We start from the raw sequence: 7,500 nt of genomic DNA on the forward strand, positions 1-7,500 counted from the left end.
TATATTTATTTGTCTCCCCTTTTAACCTGGAGCCTGGTGTTGGCTTAGTGGTTAGGGTGGCGGCTTGGGATCCCAGGGTCCTGAGTTCAAATCCCGTTGGCTGCTGAATTAACACCAGGGGGTTGACTCAGCCTGCCATCCTTCCGAGGTCGGCGAAATGAGTGCCAGTGTACTGGTCCCGGTGTATGCCTCGGTTAGAATAGGTGTACCATATCCCTGTGTGTCGTAAGAGGCGACCAGGGTTAGTGTCAGGAAGGGCATCCGGCCATAAAACATTGCCTCAAGAAAAAGCCAAACCCCTGCACAGCAGGGAAAAATGGCTGTAAAAACGGTCATTTTTTTATTTCCCCTTTTAACTTAGGGGCTCTCTATTCAAATAGCCCATACAACAAGATAAAGATTTGTTAAAGGTGATTCTAAAGAAATATCTGAAACGCCTAAGCCCCGGGACACTCTTTATCAAATAACCCATACAACAAGATAAAGATTTGTTAAAGGTGATTCTAAAGAAATATCTGAAACGTCTAAGCCCCGGGACACTCTTTATCAAATAACCCATACAACAAGATAAAGATTTGTTAAAGGTGATTCTAAAGAAATATCTGAAACGTCTAAGCCTCGGGGCACTCTTTATCAAATAACCAATGCATATTGTTTAGCTCACTCATTGAACCTATAAACATTTGTTCATTCTCAAATTCCTTCAATAGTTTAATTTTCTTTGCACAATAATCCCCATCTAAAATATTGAAAAACAAAACATTTGAATCTTTATATTTTTTAAGATACCCCTTTTGTGCCATTACGAAATGATAAACTTCTCTTAATGATCTCATCTGGCCACCGCCCGAGTTGCAAATCATTTTTGTACATAAACCATGCCATAAAAAAAGTTTTGTTTCAAATGTTTTCAGTTCATGCCGTGAAAATGAGGAAGTGTTTTTTTTGACACGGCCATGCTGTGTGAATGAGGAAGTGGTTTTGGACTGTCATGCTGTGAAAAATAGGAACTATTCTGTGAGACAAGGTCTCGTGTTTATATTTTATCTCAGAACACGAACTGAAAACATTTGAATCAAAACTTTTATGGCGTGGTTTATGTACAAAAATGATTTGCAACTCGGGCGGTGGCCAGATGAGATCATTAAGAGAAGCTTGTCATTTCCTGAGCCCACACCCAATGATTAAGCAATCTCCTCATCGTTGCTTTATAAGCGGTTCGCCAGACAAAGTTTCTGCCAGACGGGATTTTCATTTTTACAACTGAGGCATGGACGATCTTTCTTCCGATGAAGCCAACAGCCCACTACAGAGTTGGTAAGTTTGTGTATGCTTTTCTCTTTGAACGATGAAGCAAATGATTATTAATTAAATCATGATAATTCTGATATATATATATTTTTTCCCTGACAGGGCATTGGAAGAAATTGAGTTTACATATCACGACGTGGTTCATGAAATTAATACTCTTATTGAAGAGATCAATGATTTTAGAAGAGAATTGAAAGACATTTACAATGAGTGGCATGAAGTCTTATCACGTCCTCTCATCTCGAAGGAATTAAACCAATGGTGAGACACGTGTGTGTGTGCCTCTCTCTCTGTCTGTCTTTCTACCTACCTCTCTCTGCTCTTATTGAAGAGGCCAATGATTTATAATGACTGGTCTCTGATCTCGAATGAATTAAACCAATGGTGAGGCACGTGTGTGTGTGTGTGTGTCTATGTGTGTGTGTATGTGTGTGTGTGTGCGTGTGTGTGTGTGTGTGTTGCTTTCCCTGTCTGTCTCTTCATCTATACCCTTGACTTATTATTTTTTTTCAGCACTATCGCACAACATCAGCTGTTGAAGCAATCTTGTACAACACATGATTTTCTGGAGGTAAATATTTCTGAATTATTATTAATATCACTCGTACAACACATGATTTTCTGGAGGTAAATATTTCTGAATTATTATTAATATCACTCTCTCTTTAGAATGTCGCCTTATGTTGGTTGCATCATTAGTTTGGACGTGGTTTTGTCAGTACACTGGAATTCATTTTATTGACCTTGAAAGGATGACAGGCTCCTGGTGTGTTAATTCAGTGGTCAACGAGGCTTATTCATATTACCATGTAATTATCTTTATAGAACCTAATTATTATCCACTTTTTGTTTCAAAACAGAATATGGTGCCTGAGTTTCGAAATCACAAGGCATCTGAAGAAGATTGCTGGGAAAGATTGTACATTCTCGCAAATGAATATTTAATATTTTCAATATTAATAAATTATATTTGTTTTGTTTACAATTACTTGATTCTGAATTACAAGAAAAGAATAAAAGAGATGTAAAGGGGGGGGGGTTGGGGGGAGGGGGGTAGGTGCGCTCCCCAATGACCCATCACCCCCTCATCCCATCCCTCCCCTCCCCATGTGTGTGTGTGTGGGGAAGGGTGGGGGTGGGATGAGGGAGGTGGTGGGTCAAAGGTGGGGGCGCACAGGGGGGATGAGGGGGGGTGGGGCTTGTGTGGGCGGGGCTTGTGTGGGCGGGGCTTCGGTGGGGGCTTGTGTGGGTGGGGTGTGTGTGGGAGGGGCTTGTGTGGGCGGGGTGTGTGTGGGTGGGGCTTGTGTGGGTGGGGCTTGTGTGGGCGGGGGTTTATGTGGGTGGAGCTTGTGTGGGAGGGGTTTATGTGTGTGGAGTTTTGTGTGGAGCTTGTGTAGGCAGGGCTTATGTGGGAGGGATTTATGTGGGCAGGGTTTATATGGGCAGGGGTTTATGTGGGTGGAGCTTGTGTGGGAGGGGTGAATGTGGATGAGGCTTATGTGGATGAGGGTTGTGTGGATAAATGGATGGGTGGAGAGATGGGGGGATGGGTGGATGAGTGGAGCTTGTGTGGATGGGTGGATAATTTTTTAATTAAATTAACATGTTGTGTGTGTGGGGAACTAATTAACTAATCACTAATTATGTGAATATGATGAATATGGGTGGAGCTTGTGTGGGGTTTGTGTGTGTGGAGCTTGTGTGGAGTTTTTGTGTGGAGGTTGTGTGGAGCTTGTGTGGGGTTTGTGTGGGCGGGGCTTGTGTGGGCGGGGGCTTGTGTGGGTGGAGCCAAAAAGGGGCGGAGTCAAAAAATTTCAATTTATCTTTGTCTTTTGTAATTCCTGTGAATAAAATGAACCTAAAATCTCTTCCCCTTCCAAATCATATATCTTATAAGTCCAAGGAACCGTATCTATTACATCAACAATTTAAAAAAGCTCGTTGGTCCATCTTTTCGTATAACCTTTTTCAAAATGAGATTTCCACCTATATATTCTTACGATATCACCAACTTTGAACTTAGGTTTTCTGACATTAATCTCTTTTTCATATTTTAATTTTGTAAATGTTTCTGATGGTTTCATATTTGTTGCCGTGTGAATCGTGTCATTATACTTATCCACAATATCCTGAATAAAAGATGACCATTGTTGTGAACCGAGTTGTGTGAATTTTTTATATAGTCTCTCTCTCTTTAAGGTACGATTAAAACGTTCAACAACAACTGCCTTCCCTTCATTAAAGGTACTGTATAATGTAATACTGTTATTTTTAGAAAATTCATAAATGTCTTGTTATAAAACTCTCTACCCTCATCAGTCCACAATTTTTTAGGTTTTCTCTTACTTTTTATTAAATATCTTTTGGAAGGCTAACATAAGAGTATTACCTGTTTTGTTTTTTAATGGTACAACCCACGCATATCTACTTCCTCAAATCAATAACGGTTAAAGCATACTTGTACCCCTTATCATTATTGAGTTCAATCAAATCAGCAGACCAGATATAATCTACTTCCTTGGAATAAACTTTCCTTCTCTGAAACTTTGTGAATATTGGTTTATGTAATTCATCAGCTAATTGCTCTTCAGTCTTAATAACATCATTAGAGCCTATAAGTTTTTTGAATTTCCAAGACCAAGTTTCAATTTAGCACTGATCATCTTCTTCACAATGAACCGATCAACTTTTTCTCTCAAGGTTGGATTTTTGTATCAGAGACAAATTATACAACATTTCTCTATCGGCTTCATGCTTTTCTTGCAACGTTGTGGTATTCCCATAATCAATATCGTGTCTCATGCACACTTCATCAACTCTATTGATAGGCTTACTCCAGGATTTAGGATTGTCTGCCTCATCTAATCTTTTATCCAAGTTTGTGCCTGGGCCACAGAAAGAATACCCTAGAAGATGTAATTTCTGGTATTCCAGTAGTTGTAAATTTACTTCCTGATAAAAACTTTTGGATATCTCCTCCTAGTTTGTGTTGGGAGATAAATTGATTTTTTTTGAACCACACACCGAACATATACCTTTTTGTATAACCCTGTTATTTTTACTTTTAATATATGAAATATTTTTAGTATTAGTTTTCTTTTTACATTTGAGACAATAACTCATTTATTTATGAGAAAAATTCCTGCAGAGTGCAAAAACCTTTTTAGTTTCCAACATGCACATTTGAATCTTCATTTTTAAAACATAAAGAATCCTTAGAAATGCCTTCACTCTCTCCTCCATTTATTTAAGAAAAAAAAAAATGAAAAACTTGAATTAAAATCCATATCTTGTCGATGCTAATAGTCTTGTCGAAAGTATTGCAAATAGACTTGTCAATTCTTTGTTTTCCTCCTCGGTGGGTTGAGTTATTTTCTGTAATACCCCTAATCTTTTTTTAATCTCACTGGTTTCCATATTTTGATATTTATTTTGTCTCGCTCTTTCCTCCCTCTCCTCCTTCTCTCTCTTCTCTTTTTCCTCCTTCTCTTTCTTCTCCCTCTCCTCCCTCTCCTTCTCTTTCTTCTCCCTCTCCTCCCTCTCTCTCTTCTCTCTCTCCTCTCCCTCTCTCTCTTCTCTCTCTTTCCTCCCTCTCTCTCTTCTCCCTCTCCTCCTTCTCTCTCTTCTCTTTTCCTCCTTCTCTTTCTTCTCCCTCTTCTCTTTTTCCTCCTCTTCCCTCTCTTCTTCAACTCCTTCCTCATCCCTTACTATCCTTGAATCGCTTACACCCCATAGAATATTATACATATATTCATCAGGATTTCTTGTTATTCCTGTATCCAAAATAATTTTTTTTACAACAGGAAACCAATAAAATTTCTTTTGAATTTCTAAAAGAGCCTTACCTTTTCTTAACTTTATAATTTTTTCATTATTTAACATTCTAATTAAATCTAAAGTTGTCGGTTTATCAACATCAGCATAATGCCAATCTTTTATTGAAAATACCTCATTCTTATGTTGTAGAACATATTTATTAAAATACCGAATACCCTTTTCTTGAAGGTATTAATGATAGTGTCATTAATGATAATGATCTTGAAGGTATTTTAAAAATGATCCACAGATATCGTGGCTTTCCTTCCAGAATACCCAAATTCCACGTGTAAGTAGTTTGGTTGAGTTTAACGTGTTGACATCTTCTTTTGAGGTATGATACACTGAGTGGTTTCTTTGAGTTAAGTCTTCTATTCAACATCTCTTCTGTTTTAAGATTAGGAGTATATTCACTGATATACCAACTCATTTCCTCAATTACAAATTTATTCTGATCACCAAAAGCATTACCAACACCAAAAAGCAATCTATTTTCATTATCATTCCTTTGTAGTTGAAATCTAATTTTAAGACCATACAGAACTTTATCATGATCACAAAATCCAAATATACCTTTAAGAGGAACTGCCACAGTAAAACTATTTTCTGCTTTTGTATCATCAATATACGCCCCTTTCCTTTGAGTATATCCAGGGTCTATGTTTGTTCCCGTTGACATATCAGGAATAAAACCTTCGACAGACCCCTTTCCCATTCTATCACTGAATGTATAGAGTGTAAATTTCATCATTTCAGATACAGCAGAGACATAATCAACCGCTTCAACTTCTTGTGTTCCAATATACAAACGCACACTATCAAACATTTTCCAGAAGAAATCATTTACAAGTGTAGCGTTTGTGTTAGTCGCAGCCTTAGTGAATTTAAATTTACACAACAAGAAACTTTCGGATAGATTCAAATAGGTTTGTTGATAATTTATTTCAAAACTTTTTGTACCATTCGTATTCCAGTCTGTTCCAGTTATTGCATTTTCCTTGAAGTAATCTTCTTTTTTAGTGGAGTTTGAGATAATAATAGTATCATCCAAATCATAGATACTATCAATTGCTTCCATACTTGTATTTATTTAGGAAAAAAGATGTTAAAACTTTTGAAACCCTGATCCAAGTATTCAAATTATTTTCTGTCGTTCTTGGGGGGACAACTGAGTTTTGCCTTTCTTAATTTATTTTATTGCTTGTAATTTATGAGATTCCTTCTGGGCATCTTTTATGCTCTTTACAGCATCTGCTACATTTCCCACAGCAGAAGCAGTTGAACCAATTAGATCTTTATGTTTAAGAATAGTTGAACCAATACCCATTAGAGTATCAATTATCCCATCTCCTCTAAATTGATGTCCAACACCCCTTTGTCTCTTAGGTTTATAGTATCCTCGACCAAGATACATACCTTCACCCTTGTAGAATGGGGAAAGGAACATCCCATCCCCTGTAATTATTTTATATTTTCCCAACTCGTGTTTCCTCACAATAACCATCGTATTTATTTATTGGAAAACTTCACGTAGGTGAATTCTGATGGATATAACTTCTCCATTAAAAGAAATCATGCGATTATCTTGGTCGGTTATCCTAAAATTTACTCTGTGTATGGTTTTTCCTGACACAGGGAGATAAACCAAATTTTTGGGTTCCATATTGAATTTATAACCAATTGGGGTTGAGTATGCGCTGAATTAAAATATTGTCTTTGTTTTTTTTTCCATCATTATAAGCACCATCAATCAAATCACAGTGAATTAACACCGAATTTATTCCTGAGGATATTTGAATGACATTATCACTGTAAAACGTCCCATTAGTTTCAATCTTTTTTTGAGGAGAAACCCAATAACTCTCTAAATGAATTATCAATTGTGAAATCAACCTTGTAGTTATTTTTAACTTTAATCATTGATTTTGAAGTATGTTTTTGAATGTCTATAACAATATTTTTTGGTTCATCACCCTGTTCTTTCATAAGACGAGCAATTTCGGAAGATATTTGAGAAATCTCATATGCTCCGGGTGAGACTGTTATCGTTTTGTATCCACTTCCGGGATTACAACTAAACTTGTCATTTTTATGAGTTGTATTAAATATAATAAGGTATTATAAGTTTCCATGGACAATAAAGATGCCTCATATTCTTTTGTTGGGTCAAGTTGTAGTGGGTATGGGAATGAAGATGTGTGGTCGCTTGTTGTGAAATTAAAACTCAGGATTGTGCTTCTCATCTTATTTAATATGAGATGAAATGTCTTTATATTGAGATTTATTAATTATTTTCATGTTCATCAACTGGTCTAAAATGGCTGATGCTTCATTAAAACAATTGTTATTTCCAGCCTTCTTACTACCTAACAA

At 36.9% G+C, this 7,500-nt stretch overlaps 1 long non-coding RNA gene across 1 annotated transcript in view; it reads left to right on the top strand.

Moving 5' to 3' along the window:
- Nucleotides 1–2,343, top strand: part of LOC147007161 (uncharacterized) — a 4,183-nt gene extending 1,840 nt beyond the window's left edge. Inside the window, exons 3-5 of the long non-coding RNA XR_015054364.1 lie at nt 1–1,572; nt 1,825–1,882; nt 2,172–2,343. The exon at nt 1–1,572 is cut by the window's left edge and continues 140 nt beyond it. This is a non-coding gene — a long non-coding RNA (uncharacterized LOC147007161). The remainder of the gene's footprint in view (nt 1,573–1,824; nt 1,883–2,171) is intronic.
- The last annotated feature ends 5,157 nt before the right edge of the window (nt 2,344–7,500 follow it).

Source organism: Eptatretus burgeri, unplaced genomic scaffold, assembly GCF_056783735.1.
Source record: "Eptatretus burgeri isolate ZD-2024b unplaced genomic scaffold, Ebu_testis_v1 Ebu_testis_scaffold_533, whole genome shotgun sequence".
NCBI classification, from domain to species: domain Eukaryota; kingdom Metazoa; phylum Chordata; class Myxini; order Myxiniformes; family Myxinidae; genus Eptatretus; species Eptatretus burgeri.